This window comes from Erithacus rubecula (assembly GCF_903797595.1).
Source record: "Erithacus rubecula genome assembly, chromosome: 3".
NCBI lineage: Eukaryota > Metazoa > Chordata > Aves > Passeriformes > Muscicapidae > Erithacus > Erithacus rubecula.
The window spans coordinates 63,155,476-63,177,821 of record NC_136689.1 but is presented as its reverse complement, the minus strand read 5'-3'; the positions used below and the strand labels follow the sequence as shown (position 1 = coordinate 63,177,821).

The 22,346-nt window shown below is 42.2% G+C and overlaps 1 long non-coding RNA gene across 1 annotated transcript in view; it reads right to left on the bottom strand.

The window, feature by feature from the left end:
- LOC306799597 overlaps positions 1-3,060 on the bottom strand; it is a 48,429-nt gene extending 45,369 nt beyond the window's left edge. Inside the window, exon 1 of the long non-coding RNA XR_013773638.1 lies at positions 2,930-3,060. This is a non-coding gene — a long non-coding RNA (uncharacterized lncRNA). The remainder of the gene's footprint in view (positions 1-2,929) is intronic.
- Between the last annotated feature and the right edge of the window lie 19,286 nt (positions 3,061-22,346).

The following is a 22,346-nucleotide window of genomic DNA, read 5'->3' as shown; positions in this document are numbered from 1 at the left end:
CACAACCACTGAGTTTTAAATCAGAGGGATTGTGAAGATTAATTGAGGACCATTAACTGTTGTTCTGTAGCATGCTGATCTCTCTAAAACTTCTGTGAATCTGTTTAGATCTCATTTTTTGCTGCTGCCTGAGAGGAACTGTTGATCTTGGACAGAATGTCTGAGGGTCTGAGCACAGCCCACCACATGCTCCAAACCAAGTAATGGCATGTATTTCACTATTTGTTGTATCATTCACAGGCAGAAGAGAGTCTCTGCTTTCCAGGCTGTTCCCCAGACACTGTTAGAATGTTTTAAGAATTTGATATTCATGTCATAATCTTTGTTAGTATGTGATTAAATCAAATTGTTTTCCCAATGAGTGGCAAGAACAATAGCTTCCAGTTTTGATTCTTAAAAGCACAACTTTAAGATTTCTTCAAAATACTAAAATTTCCTTAAAATTTCCTACTTCTGATAAATGCCTGCCACCAGTCTTGTATGGTCAGGCACTTAGAGAATGCTTTTCTTTGAAAGAGCAAATTTAAGTGAGAGTACACTAAAGAAAATTATTTTGTTTGGAAAAAAAAAAAAAAAAACAAGCCATAACCTGCAACTCTGAAGCTATTCAGAGTAACTATAAAATCATCTTAACTGTCATTATCAATTAGCCCACTTTGATTACAGAGGGCAAACTCCAGGAGCAGAGAACAGTCCTAAGTTTGGATGTAGGACAGGCTAGATACATAGTAAGAAATTGTTAACAGGAATCTACATTTTTGTGTAATGGCTCCATCAAGTTTGTGTTGTCTGTGGCAAACCATGCAGATTAAAATGCATGGTGTAGTGGTAAGAAAAAAAAAATCACTTTTGGGAAAAGAGTAGGTGGGATGACTAGCAGAAGAAATTCATGTGGACTCTTCAGAGGATGATGGAGAATGCTCTACCTTCTCCAGACTACTTCTCCCTTCCTTGACTCCCTTCCCACTTGAAAAATCAGATTCTTCCTTCCCTGTTTCCTCTTCTCTCACATCCTCTGACACAGACCTGAATGATGAGTGTTCCTGCTCTGAGGTGTTTTGACTCACCCATCTTCAAACCTTGTTCTCCACATGTTCATTTATTTCTGCTGTCCTGTTGCAGGCTGTATCTCTCATAACCAAGGATGGGCACTGGAGTGTTGTGCTGAGGTTAAGTGCATGGAACATGAAATTTTTTGCCTGCTTCTCGGGAAAATGAATGAGGGCTGATAATAGCAACTTGTGTTTCATCAGACAAGCCACACTGCCTCTTGGGATGAGCTGTGACTCTCCCACTGGAAGAGCTGGGGCCTCAACCTTGGTTAAGCTTTGCCTACTGTTTATCCCACACTTTACCAGCAAAGATTAACTTTTTATAGCTGACCCTGTGAAGCAGCATTGCTTCAGAGGAAGGCTCAACACGGAGATGAATTTTCTCTCTGTTGTTTCCTGGCTCAAGGAGGTCTGTCTGTCGGATGGGCAGCCAGTGGATACCAACCTCAGCAACTTACAATGATGAGAGTTGCTTTTGGTGAGGTCAGGCTGCTACACAGGTCTCCAGCATTGCCTTGTCTTTTTGGCAGAATTGTTCAGTCAGTACAAATTCCTCAGTGTTGCAAATTACTTAGCAAAATGTACTCTGCAAGAGTTATTTCCAAGTGTGTTTTTTATCCCAGGAAATTATTCCTTCCAATAGTCTGCAAAAAGGCAAAACAATGCATTTGCTGCTTTCAATACAAAGTGTGGCTCCAGTCATATCCTCATTAACCTTTTGTCATATCCTGTCACATCCTCAATGGGGTCGTGGAAAGAGGCTGGGCTGCCTATGGCAGGTCACCACATAGTATTTCCTGGGTACTCATGCTTGTTCTCTGTTCAATCACAGATCAGTTGTGAGCAGCTGCAGAAAGTGAAAAGGGGCAGGTACTGCTGACACAGCTCTGCAGTCGTTATTCAAATAATGGTCACAGATGCATTCTTACCAAAATGTATTTTACTTCAGAAATCAAATGCCACTAGCATTGGAAAACAGCTCACCCACCACCATAGACTAGAAAGTGCAGCAATTACATTATATTCCTCCACCACTATGAATTGCCTAAATAAAGAACAAAAAAAGGTTGTGATATAAATTCAGCCACATGAAAATCTGTAGGCTAGAAAGCCTTGGAATGAACAGGATACACTGAGGCAGACCTATGGTGAAATCAGCACTTGCAGAGTGATATCTTTTCCCTTTAAAACTCTATTTTAATTATACTTTAATACTGTGACATATTAAACTTCTGTTTAGAGAACTCTCAGTAAATCCTGATGCTTCCAGGACTGACTGAAGTGTACTTTACTTTAAATTCAATGCTGAAAAGAAAATCGAAAATTTCCTATCTGATAATTATAATCAGTGGTATAATTAAGAGATAATGATCTGTTTGGTAATGCATAGCTTGGAATAAGGATGGTCTCTGTTCAGAAGAATTTACTATGTATTTTCACTTGGCAAACACCAGGTACATGGGTTTTGACCCATTTTCAAACAGGAACAGCAAATAAATTCAGTGCTACCAGCCAACTTCCTGATTTGCCTTTGGAAATGGGGCAGGACTTCCCTGATTACACACGAAACACATCTTCATTGAGCAGCTTACCAGGATCCAAATAGACAGAGGAGCTAAATTGCAATGGTCAGTTGTCACACAGAAAACATTCTTTTAACAAAAAAGCCCATGAGAGTAAAACACCAATTAATTTGGCCTTTAACAGGCACAGACTTCAAATCAAATGATAAAAAATTCACGAAGGTTGCTGCACATCTGAGTGGAGAGGGACCAGGTTGCTCATAGGCTGGCAGGCTCAGGCTCAGCTACTGGACAGTAGCTCCTCTCCAGAGCACCAGCAAACAAAACAGAGAGGGTTTGCTAGGCAGCACTTACCTTGCAGGGAAAGCTGCTCCTGGTTTCCTCGTCTGACCCTTCCCATCAGGTTTCTCCTGTCCTTGGTGGGTCAGTGTAATCCAAGGAAAAAGCACCTGCCCATTGGCTCCATACAGAAGGCTTGGTTGTAGGAGTACATTTTTACCCAGTCTCCCCTCTTTTTTGGTTGGTTTTTTTTTTTTCTTGTAAAAGAGAGAAACCACAAATGTTTTTCTTCCGGTTTCTTTATTTCCTCTCATTTGGCAAGCCTTGTTTCGACAGGGTCTGTCAGATATTTGGGCTGAGAGCTCCTCAAATCAGAGAGTCCACAGGGAGTCCAGTGGTCATCTGTGACTGTTTTGTAGTCCCCAAATTTGGTGGAGCTATGATGGGTAATAATTTCACTTTATCATCATTTACTTGGTAGTTCAAATTCCTGAGGATTTTTCTGACCTTGCTAGAGTGCTAAAAATGAGCCTTGCAGCTCTGAAAAGTCAGATCAAGGCAAGGGAAAATCTAATTAACTCAGGAGAAAGGCACTAATGTCCAGTAGATGGTCATGCTGGTCTCCTTCCTAAGACTGGATTTTCCTTCTGCTTTGTGATCCAAGCTGGCTGCAGCTCCTACTCCATGGCTGCTAATTCATTTTGGGTTGGCAATATCGGGGCTTCACATTCAGGTTTGAATTAAAAAAACATCTTGCCTGCCTTGCCCTGGCCCAGAGGTTATCACCTCTGCAGGTGCAGCAGCCTGGCTAAGGTACCAGCTTCTACTTTTATAGGTATGACCATGCATCCCAAAATGATTAGTGTCAGTTTTAACCTGGCCACAGAGCCTTTAGTTGAGCTCTCTGGCTTGTGATCCAATCTGTGCTGCACTGCTGCAGCAGAAACAGGGACAGACACCAAGCTTTAGCAGCAAGGACCTCTCCCCTGTCTGCACCTTTTCCTTGTTAGATGGTGACCCAGAGCCTGCAGACTCCTCACTGCCACTGTGGGCTGTGTTTGGAAACTCTGCTCCCTGCAGAAATGAACCTTCCTTAGCAAAATTGGGAGTCACAACCATGTGTTTGGGCTGCAAGTGTGTGTTACTCCAAATTAACAGAGGAGGCAGAAAAGGTCATCAGGCATTTGAAAACCTTAGAAAATCCAACTGGTTAGACTACCTCAGGCCTGAACAGGCTGGATTTGTTATTCTTATGAGGTAAAAGTATTATTTTCTCAACCTGCCCAGTTCTCAGGGCAAACTGTGACATATTGACAAAAGATGTCTCTTACTGGTGAAAATAATTTATATTTTTGTAGGTGTTTATAACCCTTTTTATATTAAATTCTGCTGCACTGAGCAGAATGCTGTTTTCTGTGTCAGTGGAGAGGTGAAGCATTTGTCAGATCCTCAGAAGTCTCATCACAGGTTTGTAAATTCTGAGCTGTAATATCAAATAGGATATTCCAGCTGAGATGTGGATAGATGCTCCTGGAAAAGTCAAATAATAGAAATCTTGTAGTAAATGTAAAGAAACATGTTTGAGAACCTTTCTTCTTCCAGAAATGAAAAGTTAACTTTAGATGAAGAGGAATAACCAGATGCTTTTGCTACAATTTGTTGAGCACAAAAATATGACTTAGGTTTTCCTATCTCTTTCAAGTCAAAGCCTTCACTCCAGCTTCTCATTTTCAGAGCTGAACAAACTGATGCTGTGTGTCCAGACTGGTGCCAGCTGTGTGTCTTGTTATTTTAAATGGACATGGAAGTCAGTTTGTTCTTCTGTGTATGAAATCCGTTTTTTTAAAAAAAAAATTGGTTTCATAAGAAATTGCAAGCTTACTTGATCTAAAAGAGAAATTTAGCAATCCTTCCTGATGTCCACAGAATTGGTGAGAAACACCAGCAAGGTGTTGCTCAAACACCAAAAGCAAACAGACCCTTCCTTTCAGGCAGCTTCAGCTTGTTTCAGAGTGCATCCACATCAGAAACCTCAGCTGCTGCTGTGCTTCTGGCTCACAGAACCTCTGCCTCACAGAAGGACTCCTGGTATAAGCAACAGTGGCTTTGCTACTGAATGATTTGCTGTCTGTTAATTCTTTTATTCTCTTACTGCCTACAGTGCTGCTTGGCCAAAATTTCTGGAGTGTTCCTCATTTAAAAGAAATCCTTTTCCTATTCAACATTGGTTCTACAGACCCATTTATTTTCTCAAACAGTATCTGTAAAAATTTTCCCCAAAGTCCAGTGGCCAACTTTTTCTTTTTTTCTAGATACATCTGTGGCCAAACCATCTTTCCACAACCCCATGAATCTGAATGTTTATAGCCCCCTTTGAGGTAATTAGTGTCTTGTAATTTTTGGACTCATCAGGTTCTGTCTGAGCTTCAGCCCCCAGAGTTGTCTCTGTATCTGCACCCCAGTTCCTCAGGAAAAGATAGTTTTACACAGATTGCTTTTACACAGCCCAGTTGTTGCATGAGACATGACATGAAACAGACATTGCACAAAAGGACACAGCAGGCTCAGGGACTTCTGTAATTGCTCCTTTCCGATTTTCACTGCCTCAGGAATGTGGCTGGCATGGCACACAGTCCTGTCTAGCCCTGTGCCCCCTGAGACTGGGTCTGCAATCCCTCAGCTGTAGACTGGAGCAGCTCAGCTAATCAAGCTTAATAGAGCAAGCCTCTGCTTTTACTCATTAGCTTTTTTTGGTCCAATTTTTCTATGTCTTGATGTAAATTGACCCATGATGAAGCTCACAATCAGAATAAATGCTCAGGAAGAGGTGGATGTCCCAACCCAGTGTAAGATAAAAACTGGTACAGAAGGTTAAGGCAGTGGACTGAAAGCTAAAAAGCTTGAGGCTCTTTTCCCAGCTCTGCTGTGCAGTGTGGTCTCTGGTAAGAAATTCTGGCATGTTTTTAATACACTCTTTCTCTTCTTCTCCTTGGTACTATCAACTGCAGAGTCTCTTTATGTCAGGATTGACTTTTGGCTTGTATTTTTTTTCAACATCATTTAAAGCTATTTCCTCTCCCCTAGCCACTACATTAGATGGATACATTTGAAGTGATCCTCAGTACAAACCTTGGAAAATGGCATCAATAAAGAGCAAAGAACTGGTGAGACTTGGTCCCAAAAATAGGAATTATATTTTGTGGGTGTTTGCATCAGTGTGTATCAATGAAATCCTGGGAACAGCTGCTATTGGTTTTTCTGAAAAGCTTTTATTTCAAATAGATCAGTGTTTGGGGGATTTGGTTCTGACTCCACTAAACACTCTGAAAAATCTTTTCTTATTTCATTGCAACAAGAATCTGTGTTAAAATATCCCAAATATAGATACTGAAACCAGGCATACAAACTGCCTCCATCTCATTTTGCCACACTGGGTTAATACCTTTGCTGAGGGAATGAAGTTGTCTTGAAGCATTGGCAGGTACCAAAACCAGGGTTTATGTCAAAATTACATGAAATGATAAATCTCAATAGATTTACAAGTGAGGCTATAATTGCTTCAAATTGTGCTTAGGGCATTAGAGATTTGCTGGATGATTCATGGGCCAGAAGAAGCCTTTTACAGTAGATCTGGTCCCATCTCTGGTTTGACACTACATTTGGAAAATGGGTACAACTTGGAGACTTTTGTGTCTTGCTAAGAAGGCTGTAGCACAAAGCACTTGATATATTTTTCACCCAGTGGAAACAGAGTATTCCCAACTTCTGTTGGTTTGGATGCTCAATAAAGCAGTGGCTCTGAGGGGAAAAGACAGCTGTGGCTTCCCGGTGTGTTTTACAAAACTGAAAATACACATCCAAGAGGTGGGCTCTGAGCATGGTCTAAGTAGCAGTGCTGCATGACACAGAGCTGGGTTATAAATGGGGAAACTGGGCCCTTCCTGATGCACCTCAGTGCCAGGGTGCAGAAGTTTGCAGCAAGCAGTGCCAGCAGTGCACAGCAATCGCCACTGAACCGGGCAGCCCGTGTGTCTCTCAATTCTCTCTGAGGCTTATCTGGGATCACTGGGAAGGGAAGGTAGAGCACAAACTGAGCCATTGCAATGAGCCTGATAGATCCAATTCAGCTGTCCTCAGGGTCCTGAGGCACCTCTTGCCTTTGGGATGCTTGCAATCAAAAGAAACAATAGAAGTAAGTACTGTGAAATAATCAGCTTAATAATGTACAGTCAGATGTACTTCAAATTCCTCTTTCCTACTGCTTTCTAACTGGGAGCTCCTGAGACATGACTTTCTCTCAGGACACGTAGATTATTGTGCTAAAATTGCTCTGGGATACTTTGTTTATCTGTGCTCAGGTTAGATTGCTCAACACTCACCTAAGTAAATAACATAAAACCCAAGGATTATCTTTAGCTACTCCAAAATGTTCTCCCTAAAATAATGAAGTGCATAACTGGTGTTGAGCCAGGGTTTGTTGCATTGTTCCAGTATTTTTTAGTGCAGTAGGAAGAGGACAGAGCAATAGAGGCTACCTGGGAGTAAAGCACTTTTTTTTTGTGGGTGCTAGGAAAACCAGCCAGGGGTGGCCCTGGGGCAGTATAAAACCTGACTCCACGGATGGCTGAGCAGTGCAGAGGCTGCTGCTGTGTGCTGTGTTTTGACAAGACAGGGGTGAGCAGGGTGGTTGGGAGGCCTTTTTAGGGAGAAGTGTCAACATTGTGCAGGGCAGGCAAAATGAGACAGGTGTAGAGGTGGCACCCATTGAAGGTCTGTGGGTTTTTGACAAGGGGAGGTGTTCAGAGGCAAGGTTTTGTTTTGGGTCAAGTACCTTTCATCCATTCAAAGCTGCATTTCTGGGCCAAGGCTGGTGTAGGGGGCAAGAGAAGCTTTAGAGGAAGGAATTGCTGTGTCAGCCTGAATGTGACTTGTGCAGTCACTGCCCTTGGTTTGTGTACAGAGGGGAAGGAAAGATGGGAGGGTGCCAGTTGTGTACTAATTGATCACAAGACCACCCGAGGTCACTAACACGACCTGCCCTTAAGGAAAGGGAATTAAATTGCCAGGCAGGGCATAGAAATATCAGAGCAATTTTGTAAAGCACCAACAAGATGTTATCTAGAAATCTAGTTACCTACTTCCAAGCAAAATCAATTCATACTGGGACAGATGCCAAGAGAGGTCATTAGGTTCATCAAGCAGATGATTAGGGGTTGTTTTTTTGTTAGGAAAGGGTATTAAAATGCTTATTGGTTTGTTTAGCTTTGCAAAACAAAAGCTTCACGGGAATACAATTGCTGTTTATAGAAACTTCAGCAAATACACCCCAGAAAAAAAAAAGCTGTTAAGGCTGAAGAAGAACTCTGACATGAGAATAAATGGATCTCAAATGCTCTTGTCAGCCCTGAAAGGAGACCTCTAGCCATGAGAGATTGGTGAGATAAAAAGCAAACCTCCTTTGAAGGTGCAGATGGAAAGGAATTGTATCACATGGGGTTGGAAAATCCTTTCCAATCTTCTGTCCTCGTTTGCAGCAGTCTACAATATCTGGTGGTGACAGCAAAAGCTTTTTAGTTGGTGGGCAGTTTTACACAGGAAGTATGTGAGAACTTTCCTCCTGTTCCTGGTGCCTTGTGCTTGCACAGGTCTGTGTGTCTGTGCCAAGAGCTGCAGTGCCATTGCTCTGACTTACCTTTGCCTTGGTTTTATTTGGACAGGGGTAAAAGTCCTCGTTGGGACTGAGCTGCTGGTTCATATGGAGACCAGCTGTGAAGGAATGGAGAACTCCTGCTCAGAGCTGAGCTTTGAGCAGGGCATTTGCAGCAGTTTGTGGGTTGCGTGTCTTGTTAGCCTTTGCTGTTTATTGCCCCATTGTTTAAAATTAATGGGAATGGTATGTATCTTGTAAATGAGCACACAGGATCATTTCCAAATCTCTGTCCATTTATTTCTCTCCTAAGCAGAAACTAATGAGATCTGCAGAAACTCTTCATTGTAAATAAACTCCTTGTCAAATATTTGAATGTTTTTTATTTTATAAGTTAGTTGTAAATATTCTTGTCATAGTTCAATTGTTTCCAGAAATAACTTAGTCCTGGAATTCACTCCTTGATAATATGTTACATCTTCCTGGAATAACTGCATTCCAGAGGTCACATTCTGCAAATAGCTTTCCTAACTTAAATTACTAGCCAAATAGTCTGAAGGATCCTATATGATTGCTATTGCGAAACCCAGCTTTCCTGGTGGCCATCTGCATTTAATCACTCTCAGGGATAAAAGTTATGTGCAGTGCTTTTGGAACCATGTTTTTCTTCTTAGAGCACATACCTGCAAGTATCTTCATTATTCACATTTTATGTGTTCATGTGAGGAAAGTTCATACCTCCCATTCCCAAAAAACACAATGGGGTACTGCACATAATGGCTACTCACTGTGAAGTTATGCTTTGGCAATAGCTTCAATGCTACCACTGTGCTGCTGTAAAGAAGTGAGGAAAATGCATTTGGGCTTTGTTTAGAACAGAGCACTGATGTTTTCATACTTGGTTGTTTTTTTTTTTTTTTTTTTCTGTAATTTAAGAACTTCCAGGCTTGGTAAAAGTTAGAAATCAATTTAGAGTATGGAAATGGTACAGATAACAAAAGGCATAGTTATTCTTTAACTCCTAGTAAAGGTATTACAATCCTTAGGGCAGGACTCAGTTGGCAGGGAGAAGGATGAGGGCTATAAGGAGGTGGATGGGGAGCACTGAGGGAGTGATGTTCTTCAGGGGCATCCTCTGAATTTAAGAGAACCATTTCACATTATCTCCTTAGCATGAAGAACATTCACTTGTTAAAAGAAAACTTTACATGACTAAGGCCTTTTACCTTCCTTGTCCATTATGCCACCTAATTCCTAAAGCTCTGTGAAGTTAGGGAGGAAACTGGAAGGCAGAAGGGCAGGGCCTGGGCATGCCAGCAAATGTGGCCCCTGAGAATGGAGTGCCCAGAAGGGCATCAAGCAGAGTGGGGCATTGCTAATGGGAAAATACAGGAAATTCTTCCTGCAGTCTCCAGGGAAAAAGACTTATATCAAGATCAGAAGAAAGCAATTATCTCTATTTTTTTTCAGTTAAAAAAAAGAAATTCCACAATCATATATCTCCCCATTTCTTCAATGTGTGATTTATCATGAATGTTCAAGCAGGGAAAAAGTTGTTTCTGAACTGCCTATATGACTTCTTTATTTTACTGTTAACACCAAAACAGTGGTATGATCCTGACTATTTAATAGGAAAATAAGAAGGGGAAGGGTCCCTCTAAAACAGACACTCTTTTTTTTTTTTTTTTTTTTTTTTTTGACATTTTTAGACATTTGGGGTGGAAAACACTGAGATGGGCTGCATATTGAAATCTACAGTGTTTTGATTAAATGTTTTTGATTTTGGGAGCATGTAAAGTATTTTATTACCAAGTGGTTACATTTTACTCTCTATTAGTTGTACATGACAGATAATTTCATTTAACTAGCACCCTGATTTTTCCATAGGAGAGCATTTGGAGTGGAAAAAGGCTTTGTTTTTGCCATGTTCCTGAGGCTCTGCTTGACTGCAGAATGACTTTATGTAGCAATTTATTCCTTTACAGCTACAAGGATTGGCCATATTGAACAGCATCCTCAGATCCAGCACTGTGCTGGCTCTGAGCCAGCAAGGCCCCCTCATTTCTCCTGTTATATCCTAAGGTGGCTCTTTTTGGAAAGCCCAGGCCTGTCCCACCAAGCTTGGTGGGATCAGTTACAGGGCAGCTGCTGCTGAACAGTTTTGTGGAGCTGCTCAGGAAACTTTCCTTGAACCAGCTGGGTTGGCTTGGCTTGGCTTGGCTTGGCTTTTCTAGCTGAGGAGGGTGAGGGACCGTGCTGGACTGTGTTCCTCAGGGAAAGGAAGATGCACCAAGACATCAAGAGAGGTTTCTTGGTTGCAAACTGGTGTTTCTGTTGAGGACTGGTATTGCAGGGACACATCAGACTTGAAGAACACCCATGGGGCAGCTAGGAGTTGACATGGGCTGGTGTCCTCAGGATCCCATGTAGAGGGGTCTTGGGCATCTGTCTCTGCCTGATGGGGCACAGTTGGCTGAAATACCATGCCATGGCCTGGTGTGAGGAAGGTTTTCTGCCTGGCAGGCCAGAAAACATCTGAGAAGCTGGAGTCATGCCTTCCCCTCTTGTAGTCCCTGTGCAGAGGTGCAGTGGTGGATGGCACTGCCAAACCTGCTGGGACCCCACAGCACCCAGTACCATGTTTGTTGCTGCAAGACTCTGCAGAGCAGCCACTCATCAGTATGTACTTGATCATCATCAGGGGGTGACATTTGGATGTGATGAGTGGGCCAGTCAGCCAAAACCTGCAGCACAGGGTTTATGCTGATTCCATGCTCTTACAGCATGCTGCTGCCAAGGCCTGCTCTGGTATTAATTCTGTCGATGCCAGGGTAACCATCAACACTTTTTTTGCCACCTTGAGCCAGCAGAATTAATTTTCATAGGATTAATTTTGCACAACATGGCCAGGCAGTTTCCCACATGGAACTAGCAGTATCTAGAGAATGTTTCTCTTAAATTATGCCCTGCCTGAGCAAAAGAAGCAGGGTTGTCTGCCCTTGTGGGAAGGATGGGGAGGAGTAGAAAGTGAAAGGGAAGAAAGTTTGCCTGCTGTGAAGTGAGGGCAAAATGTGACACACACAGAGCAGTCCTAGGAGAGAGTTAATCCTGGAACTCAGCCCTGGCTGTTCTTTGCTTGCAGAGGAACTGCTAAACTCTGTATGGAACTGCATCTACAAAGGGTGAGGGAGGATAGAAGGTGCTTTTATTTAAGAAACCTTTCCAGAAGAACCTGCCCATGAGGTTATTCTTTGCTGTTCAATAGCATGCATTGCAAGAGAAAGGGTACAATGTTCCCCAGATTAGGGAGGAGGACTTTGTGTTTTGGACTGAATCAGAGAGGCCTCTCATAAAGACTTCAGAACGAAACTAAAAATAGCTTACTCCACTAATACCAATGAAACACAATTTTTTTGGCCAAGAAATTGCAATCTTATTTTCTATGCCCACTGGTTTTGGAAGGCAGAGTTATCCCTTTGTGCTGAGTCTCTTTCTGAGTAAAACCCATTAGGAAGGTCAAGGTTGCTTTGTACTTTGAAGAGTTATCAAATAGCAGCAGTATCAGATAATGTGGATTATCATCTTATAGCTCTGTACAATTTTATGTGTTTTAATTAGTGGTACAGAAAGAATTCCGTGGGACAGCTGAGGCTTAGAAACAGATACTAATTAAATAAGCAAAGTGTGCTGAGACCTGTTTTCCTCAACTGTATCAATAACAAGATTCACTTACAGGTCAGCACAAACTTCTTCCTCCCCCTCTCATCTCAGCTGTGGGTATCAAGCAGTGTAGTGTTTTCATAATCATCAGATTTATGTAACAGCAGATATACTCAAAACACAGAAAGAAATTGGGCCAGGAAATCCACAGTGACTATTCCAGTAGCTTTCCAGAATCCCTGACAAACCTCACATCAAATCCCCAGCTGCAGCTTGATACAAAGAAAACCTTTTTTTTTTTCCCTGTGAATCAGTGTCATTATGAAAAAAAAAGTAAAGTCCAACATTATTAAATCATAGGTAGAAAGGGTGATCTGCTCAGGGCAGTGTAGAAACATATCCAAGCTTAGCCTGGTCCCACTTCATCTCCCTTCCAGTAGGTAGGGACTAGAAGGAGCATTACTGCAAGCTGAATATACCTTAGAGACTTGAGCACCATTGACCATTTGCCTAAAATAATCTAGAAGCCTAACAGTTGACCTTAGAAGGAAGGAAAAGGGCCCTAAACCATGATCAAAAATATACTCAGATTATAAAATATGCCCACATGTAGAATATGGGTGAAGGGTTTGCAATTCCTTTCAACAACATTGTTCTTTAGCAAAATGATGGCATTTTAGCTCCTGGGCATGTGCACAGGGTTGTTTTGAGTGGCTGTTTTAAGTTGACTTATTAGCTGCCACTGATTATGGAAACCCAAGAGCTAAATACAGTTCCTCAATCTTCGTCATCCTGTACCTTATTCACTCTCTTCCTTAACAATGCCAGGTCCCTGAGGTCTGTTGGATGCTGTGGTATTGGGCACTAAAAATACTTGACTTGACACAGAATGCTGCAATATTCCCAGGAAAAATGCTCTCTGAGGCACGTGGTTTCCAGTGTGCATGCACGTGTCTGTGTTTGTGTCCATGTTTGTGTCCATGCTTGCCATACTGCTCCCCAAAGCAGGGAGATAATAATGGAATTATCCCATATCTGCCCAGCTGCAGGCTTTCAGACCTTTCTCTCAAGCATCTGGTGCTGGCTAGCATCAGGGACAGGATATTGACCCTTCTTTCTAAGCAAGTCTGGCACTTCCCATATTTCCAGGCACAAACAGACTGTTTCCTAGTAGAGGATGGCTCATATTTCTTGGCAATGCTGACAGTCAAATGCCACTTTTCCATTCTCTCTCACTCCTAATACACAACCTCAGGCTGAAGGTCAAAGGGTAGATCCTGGATGTTCCCATGCAAGGAAAACCAATTTAGATTCACAAAAGACAGAACAGTCAGTGCAGAAGGTCACCGGATGGTCTCAGTTGCTCTTCAGGTTTAGAAATTTGAACAGGGAGGAAGGAGGGGGATGAATAAGAATGAATTGATGGAGCAGGACTGCTTCAGGACTGGCAGAACCACAGCTTGAGAAGAGACACAAGCAGAAGGGCCATCTTCAATAGAGTCTGACTCATCCCACTGTGTCAGGACCTGATCTGTCCCAAAATTGCAGAAATATTTATAATTTGATCTCAGTTCATCCTGTTGTGAAGCAAGATGTCCACCAAGTTTTGTGAACATTTCAGATCCAATCTGAGACCTTGATCTTTAAAGGAGTGATTTGATACCAGATGGATTGACTTGACTGAAGTAAGGGATTTTGGACAAACCAATTCCTTGCACAAGGCTGAGCAGAGATGATTTTGAGCTTAAAGCACTGGAGCAAAACTGTAATTCTGCTCTCCTGGTGTAGAAGGAAAATCTGCTTGGACAATTTGACTGCAATTAGAGCTGAGGATTTCTGGGACAATTTTTTTGTCTTAAAAAGATACTCAAAGCAAGAGCCAAATATTTTTGGAGGCACCAGGGCGAAAGATTTTGAGTGAGAAGCAATGGGGAAAGCGACTCCCAGGGCAGTGTGTTTCTCTTGTCACAGTTTGTGGAGGAAGTCTGGTCCTCTCCACCTCTGCTCTCCTCTTGCCTCTGCTTTCAGCCTGCTGAGTGCATTGGACAGTCTCACCAGGACTAGCTCATTACTTGATTTAGAGGTGCTGGCAGCTCATTGTAGCACTGTGCTCCAGCTAAATGTCACAAGGGGAGACAGTCTGTTGCTCTCTGATGTCAATCTTTGGTGAAAAGCACTGAATGAGTGACTCCCCTCTTCCCCCTCATGACATTTTTGAGCTTTGCTCAGTAATAACACCATGCACAGCTTCAAATGTAAGCAGCAAGATCCCTGTGGGTACAGACAATTCTGCAGTTTTAGTGTACACAGCAGAGTGTGACATCTCCCCAAGGGCCAGTTCTTCCTGCAGAGTCTGATGGCCCATCAAATCGAGCAGGGTTGCATCAGAAGTAGAATATGAATCAGGATCCTCATTTGTCATTTAGCTCATATTTCGTCTGCCTATAAATAGGTCATTTGGCTGCAATTCTTATTTCCAGATTTTATTTTTATTTTTTTAACCTCGGCTGTGCTTTTTTAGACCACAAGCGTGTGATGAGTCTAAAAATGTCAGACTTGGAATTGGAAAGAGCAGATAACTGAGGCATGGCTCACTCCTGTCCCAGGCTGCTCACTGCCTGCCCATTGTGGGCAGAAAAGGGCCAGATGATCAGTCTTGGCATAGTCACAGAGGGTTGTTTTGAGTTCCTAGGAATTTAACCCTATGACTTTGACCTTTGACAAGAACACTTAATTATTTCCAGCTCTCCAACCAGGTCATAAACTGGCCTTTTAGAAAAGTTTCCTGCTCCCCATAAAAGAGAGCTCTCAGCTCCTGTCATAGCAGAGTTTACATTCCTTGAATGGAGGGGCTTCTTGAATCAGCAGGATACTGTGGTTGGGTTAAAGAGTTCAGCATTTGGTTTTGTTTTTAACAGGAGATTAATCCATCCTCCAAAATCCTGTCTGTGTCTGGACATTGTATCTCCCAAACTTTTCGTTTTGCTTATTGTTTCCCCAGGTATTGGAATTTGAGATTGTTCCATTAGAAAAAACAGAATTTGTGTACAAAAGCAGAATAAAAACTATTCCATCTTTTTCTTATTTTCAGGACATACATATATGTGGATAATAGCAAATTTATTTTTTCTTACAAATATGCAGCAGTGACTGCCTTGTTGTCCTGTGAGCCTTTAAGTTTTGGTTACAGCTTATGAGTTCCCTCAGCTGGCAGGTCAAGCCACCACATGGCACACTTTCTGTGCAAGGTAAGAGAAACTTTTTCACCTTTATCCATAACACTCCCCATTCATCCATTTTGTCAAGGGGACATTCCTCCTTCAGTCCAAACATAATAAGGGCAAAATGTTAGTTTTTCTGGGCTTTTCAATAAACCGTAAGGCACGACCCCAGCTGCAGTCTTAATGAAGAAGAATTCCATCCCACGCTTTCTCTGATTTTTGTAAACACACAGACCTCAACCACCTGGACTGGGAGGGAGCAGAGGCTCTGCCTGGCAGCCTGGTGAGGCTCCTGCTCTCAGCAGCAGTGAGTGATTTTCGTGCTGAGCCCCGTGTGTACGTCACTCCCGGTAAGGAGCTGCCCAAACCATCAAAGCCTTGCTGAAATGACAGTCAGGCTTAACAGAGAGTGTAATTCTGCCTTGCCACTTAACAGCTTTACCAGTAAGTTGCTGCTTTTTCCTTACATGGGGATGTGGTTGGTGGGGACATTCTTTTCTAATGAAAAGGCAGCTCTTGGTACCAAAAACCACTTGCCCAACATTTCTAGCGTGTAAGGCAGAAAAACAGAGCTGAAAAACAAACTTTTACTGAAATACTTATTTTTAGACTGATTTCCCATCTTTTGCAGCCCACACTTCCGCCTGCCAGATCTGAGGCAGAGCCCAGTGAACTGGAGCTGTCCCAAAACATGCAGCTCTGGTCCAAATCCGTCTGAATGAGCCCAGATGTGGAACTTGGGGTCAGACCACAGTAAGGGTTCACTTGGAATACCTGCTCCCCAGGAAGATCTAGCCAAGCCTGAGCTGCAGCCAGGAACCCCTGGTGCTGCCATGCCTTCACCTCTGGATTTGAGACCATTGGGGTGCCACAATCAGCTTCAGGAACATCATGCTGGCAAAGCCTGTGAGACATCAGTGAGGAGACAAATTAGCAACAGCCTTTCTTTGACTCACAGCAAGGAGGGGGAAATGGAAATGTATACATTGAAGATTGCCTGTAGTAGCAGTGATTGTATTTCTTGCTCTGCAAAGAATGAATTAATTTAGTCAGTGATGTTATTAAAATTTTCTTAGAGAACAGAAAGCTCTAAGCACCTTTCCTGCTCAGAGGTTGTGCCCCATGCCTGGGAGAAGGCTGGAGTTCTGCATGTGACCTGGGAAATCCCAGCCCTTGCCCTGCCTCTTAGGGACTGCCAGCTTCCCTAGACAAATGTGGGAATGAAGCCATAGTTTGTCTTGAAGTGTTTGTCTTTTTAGAATAGGTGTTTTGGGTTTTTTTTAGTATACTTTTGTCCCTTCACAGTGTCCTGACTGTTCACATTGTCCTGCAAGTACCTTCTGCTGCCTTACCCTCACCACCATCACTTTGCTGCAGATGAATTTCATATTCTTTCCTATAAGTCTTTTTTTCAATTGACATGCAAATGATGCAAATGAGCTCAAACTGGATTCTCACCCAGAGGCTGCTTTATACTGCCCCAGAAATGCTAAACTGCCAGAGTGGTAAAAAGGAGACCTGGACATTGAAAGGAACATTCTTTCATGTCTCTAGAATATTTTCTATATTCTAGAGAAGTACCAAATGTTTCTGTAAAATAATAATAATTAAAAAAAGCAAATTCACCCATTTAATGTTCCTACTCACCAAGTATACCATATGGTATTTTAAATGTCATCTTTCAGGGCCCTTTTCTTTGAAAAGCTGAGAAGTTTTATGGCATAAATATTTTCCCTGTGAGGTTTGGAAACCAATGTTTTGGACACTATATTTTTTTAATAGTTATGGTATATTAGATCATGGTCTTTTGTGGTTAAGTATGACATCATGCCACCACAAAGCCATACTAGGGGAATCACATGGAGAAAAACATGTCAACTTAATAGCTTTCCACCTTCAAGGGAATTCAGAAAAGCCAGACCTGTGTATGTGAAATGACTGGTTGTTATTCTGACAAAGCTAACCTGGGGTGACTTGCAAGCATGCATACTTACAAGAAGTTTTGAGGACTAGATAAGGAGAAAAGAATTGCTATGTGCATATTCCAATTTCAGAAAAACATCAGCAAGGCTGCCAGGACAACCACTGCCCCCCCTTTCTCTCCAGTAAATACCTGGTGATTCACCTATGATCTGCAGCTCTTGGTACCAGCTTTCCTAAATGAGAAATGCATTCCAAATTACTAACAGACCCACCTTGGAATTTTCATGTATCTGGCCTACTGCTTTCATAATGTTCCCATTTATCCCTTCCTTTTATCTGTTGTTTTTTTTCCATGATGCAGTTCCCACAATCCTTCGACCCTTCAGCCAACACCATGAGGAAGCATACAAGAAAAATAACTTTTCTTGGAAGACAGATCTGCAAGAGCAAGAGCTGCAAGGGCAGCTGGAGCACAGTGATGCCTCAGGCTGGCTGCTGGTGATTTAGGTGGGGAAGGGGAGACCCAAACCTGGGTGAATATTATCTACCTTGTGTGGTTTTCTGTTTTGGGACTGGGTGGTGGAGTTGCCCTGACTTGCCAGGAGTGCAGAGGGATTAGCTCTTGCCCTGTGCTGCCCTTGTCTTCCCATGCCTTGTGCCATAACTCTTCTCCCACCCAGAGCCTGGTTTTGCCCTACCTCTGCAGCCACAGTCCTGGGGTTGGAGAGGGAGATTTTTTTTTATTTTTTTTTTCCCAGAGCAAATGCCTGCAGCTTTTTTGGGAAGATTGGAGAGGTACAGCTACAAGCAGTCTCCTACTGAGATGTGTGCATGCCTGCATAAGTGAGAGGAGATGTCTCAGACTGCAAAGACAATCTTCCTGTTGCCATTTCTTAACTTTTAAGTCCACACTTTTGTAAGCCAAATGATGTCCTATTAGCATAGCCTTGCATTCAGGCATGCACTAAAATACCTCCAAATGTGCAGATTAATTGACAAGAGTGCATTTTGTTTCCTCCCTGAAATGGAAAGAGTAAGAGGAACTGAAGATCCAAATGTATTTCATAGACCTGTGTTACTCTGTTCTCTGACTATTTTGTTCTTTTTCATCCTTGTAATTTTTATATAGCTGTTATGAACTTCTATTCTTAATGGGGTTTTTCATTATAACATGCAGCTGAGATGTAGAAATGTTTTTCTCAGAAACTATTCCTTGTGATAATTCAGGCTATTCACACTTATCCAGTATGCCTTGTACTTTGACTACAGACTATTCACATCAATCTGATTACAAACTATGTACAGCTTGAGGACCCTGCTAGAAATTTCTAGGGAAATCATTCTGGATAAGGAACACTCCCAGATTTATTGTTCTTTACTATTATTATTATTATTTATTGTTCTTTATTATTATTATTATTATTTATTGTTCAGCCTCTTACAGACAATCTGCTAATTCAGTGAGAGCATGTGTTTGTTTGAACTACATGAAATTGTAGCAGCTTTAAGTTGAATCTAAACAAAATAGGAGGAGGAAGTCAAAATCCAATTTGTCATTGTCCTTGCTAAAAGATATGTACAAAAGCAGTGATAACAAATGTCACCACAGTGTTTCTTATCAGGGCTTGCACAGGGGGATGAAGAAAAGATATTTCTGATAACATTTAAAGTTATTCCTTTTTTAGATCCAACATGTTCATAACATAATAGAATAGGATATCAGTTCTGACTGCACATGTTGCAAACTTTTAATAGCTAATCCATTGCTTTCCTCACAGGGAGTTGTTGCTCTCCACTTTGGATTTCATAACAGCTTGACACTAACTTAGACACTATTCTTTTAAATTTGCCTTAGTGTGCTCAGGGTTTCTTCTGTTTTTGTTACTGCTAGCCAGTTATGCTTTGTTCAGGGGTTTGGAGGACTTCTGTGATCAAAAGCTGACCCAGGTCTGAGTACCTGCCCTGCTCCCCATCCCAGCCTGGGGAGAGCCTGCCTTGGGTGAGCAGCCATGGAGGGCAGCTGAGGCTGTAGGAGGTGTGAGGCTTGGGAAAACACAGGGATTTTTCCCATTTTCTTTGCAGTATGACAGAGAAATACAACAGGCCAAGCTCCTGGGTAAGTCCTGTGTGCTGCACCAAACACTGGCCTCCTGTAGCTTGAATCTAGGTTCCCAAAGCCCTTTTCTGAGTGACTTGGGTTGGGAAGGAAGGCAAGGGGAGGGGGTAATATTTCAGAAACATCTCAAAGCTGGGTTGTGTATTTACCTCCTCCAAAACAGCCCCAGCTTGTGGGGAGGAGGGGGAGCCCCAGGAGAAACACCTGTATCTTTAAACCCTCCGACAAGGGCCGGAAATTCCATGTTTGCTTATTGTGTCACTGGGCTGGGCATGCCTCTACTTCTAAGCCCTGGAGGACAGGGAAATACTACTTCCCTGCCCTGGGTTGTTACAGAGCTCAGATTTTAATGGTTGTCAGATATCAGGGAGCAATAAGGAACTTTCTGACTTCCCAGAGAAACGTTTAGGGCACCTTTTCTTAAGCTGCTAGCTAATTACAACAATTTTCAAAGAAAACCCTTTGCTAGGCACTAGAAAAGGAGGTGGTTTCCAGAGGCTAGCAGCACCTCAGAGCTGCCCACGAAGTTCCAGGGAATTGGTGGAGGGTGCAGCAACCCAAGGATCCCATCAGGAAGGCAGCTTTGTGTCCTGTTTGCAGGTGGTGTTGAGAACCCCATTGCCCTGGGACTGCCTAAAGGAAGAACCACAGCAGAACCTTTGGAAATTAGTGGAGTTTTAAGCTTCCTTGTCAGTCTAGCAGCAAGATCCTCTCCTTTCTGTGTTCTGTGACAAAGACAGAGAATAAATACTCTGGGCTGAGAATGATGCAAAAGAAGCTCTTAAAAGTTCTGCAGTTCTGGTTTCAGGCCCTTAGCAAGGGGTTGCTTGAAGCTGTAAAGAAGGAGTTTAAACATTCCCGTTAACCTCATTTCTTTGAGCCTTCTCATGTCTCTACCTGCTGCATTGATGCACTTCCCCAGCTGGAAAGGAGCCAGGCACAGGGTGAGGGGGTCTGTAAGCTTAGAGATTCTTGCTTGCAACATTTGGAGTGCAGAGTGAAAGCACTAGAGAAAAGAAGCAGTGGCCCTTCCCTGGACAGTTTCCCCCCCTTTTTGTATGATCTTACCCCAAAAGATGGTGATTATTAACATGTGGATTGCCATGCTGGTGCTTTTCCATTCCTTGTGTAGGGTTGAAGTTCTGACTGGCCTAGTTCATCACAACTATCAATAAAAGCAATGGACAAATGTGAAGTCCTTGAACTCTGCATTGTCTAAGGTGTGACTCTTCATCTAGTTTTATTGGTATACTACAATATATGTTATATATCTCAGATCATAAACAGTGTTTAGATAACAGCTGAGACAACTGATAATGGCCAGGTGTATAAACCAGATTGTTCATTGTAATTAAAGGAGGAAGTGTTGTCTCTTTTCTAATGTTAACAACTTTCTCTGGAAGAACAGCCATCTTTTGTAAGAGCATAAATATAACTTGGACTGTACAAAGCTTGTATCTCTCCTACTTTGTGTATTAAACTGTGTGTAAAACACCACTGATTTCTAAACAGCAAAAATATGCTTAACCTCATTGAAGCTGATTGAAGGAAGGACTTCACTAATTGTTTTTTGTCAGTTCTTAGCTAGTGGGTGCACAAAACATCAAGTACACAAGATGCTTCCCCCTCTCTCTTGCTTGTCAGCAAGATGGGCTTGATATTGCAGAAAAAACGTGTTTTCACCCTGTAAGCAAGCTGTGGTGCTGTTCATGTGATCATGGTTTAGAGAAACAAGTATCTTTCAGATGGCTTTCATTCAGAGACTCCCTCTAAATGGACTTCAGTTTTCAGTTAAAAAGAAACATTCCTCTTAATCTTTGTAGCAGAAGGAATCACATAGTGTAGCTAATGCTGGAGTGGATGTAGTTAATACTGCATCCCAGGAATCTCAGAGTAAAACTATCCATAAGGTTGATGGCAAATCAGAAGTTCTCCTGGAGGCAGCACAGGGAGATTTTTCCATTGCATTATCAGTGCTTGATGGGAAATTTGTCTAATGTAAGAATCCGGACTGGAAGAGGTGGAAACAATAAATAAATAAGAAAACTTTGGGCATCACATGAGATAACACCTGTTGGAGCAGCAGTGAAGCTCCTGAGAAATACTTATGTCAAAGGAACATGGAGATAATGGAGCACCTTGCTTGGGCATGGCAATCTCCCACCATCTACACCAATGGATTCTGTAATAAGGACTCAGAGAAACAAAGCAGTGGCATTTAAATATTTTGCTGGCAGATCACATAGAGTTTAATTATTCTGTGTTCCTACCTTCAGCAGCTGAGGAGGACAAACACAGTAGACTCATCCTTCACCTTTCAAGCATCTTGCTCAATAGCATTTCTCTGTTTTCCTCAGTGACAGTGGTCTTGGAGGAGTCTGCTCCAGAAGAGAGGTCTGGGTGTGAGAAGAGGGGTTAACGGCAGGGCAGGGTATAGAATATTCTCTGAAGCCAAGGTTGTGATTTGTCCCATCACAGCTCCTGTCATGGCTCTGCTGCATGTTGTTATGCTTCCATTAACCTGTAAGCTCACAAATCAGCCTTTCACTGGGGAATGTGAACAGATGGATTCTTCCAATGTCTCCTCTGAAAAGTCCCTGTGTTCAATGCTGTTGTGCCAGCAGTAGGATCTTATAAATTTTATTCAGAATTTTGGTAAAAGGGAGGATGGGGCCATTTAAATATCAAGTGTTGGCTCTCTGCCTCATGGACCTAAGAACTAATTACAGTGGGACTGGTTTTGGTTTAAACAGATTATCTTACAAAGTTGTTGGGCTTTTTAGTATATATTTGATAAGAGGAAAAAATTAAAATTCAAGTAATTAGGTTAAATAAATTCCAAGCATGATTGATTCAAAGCGCTAATCTGAAATTGAAACAGACTCCTTTCCTCCCCACACCAACGAAAGAGAATATCTGGACTTT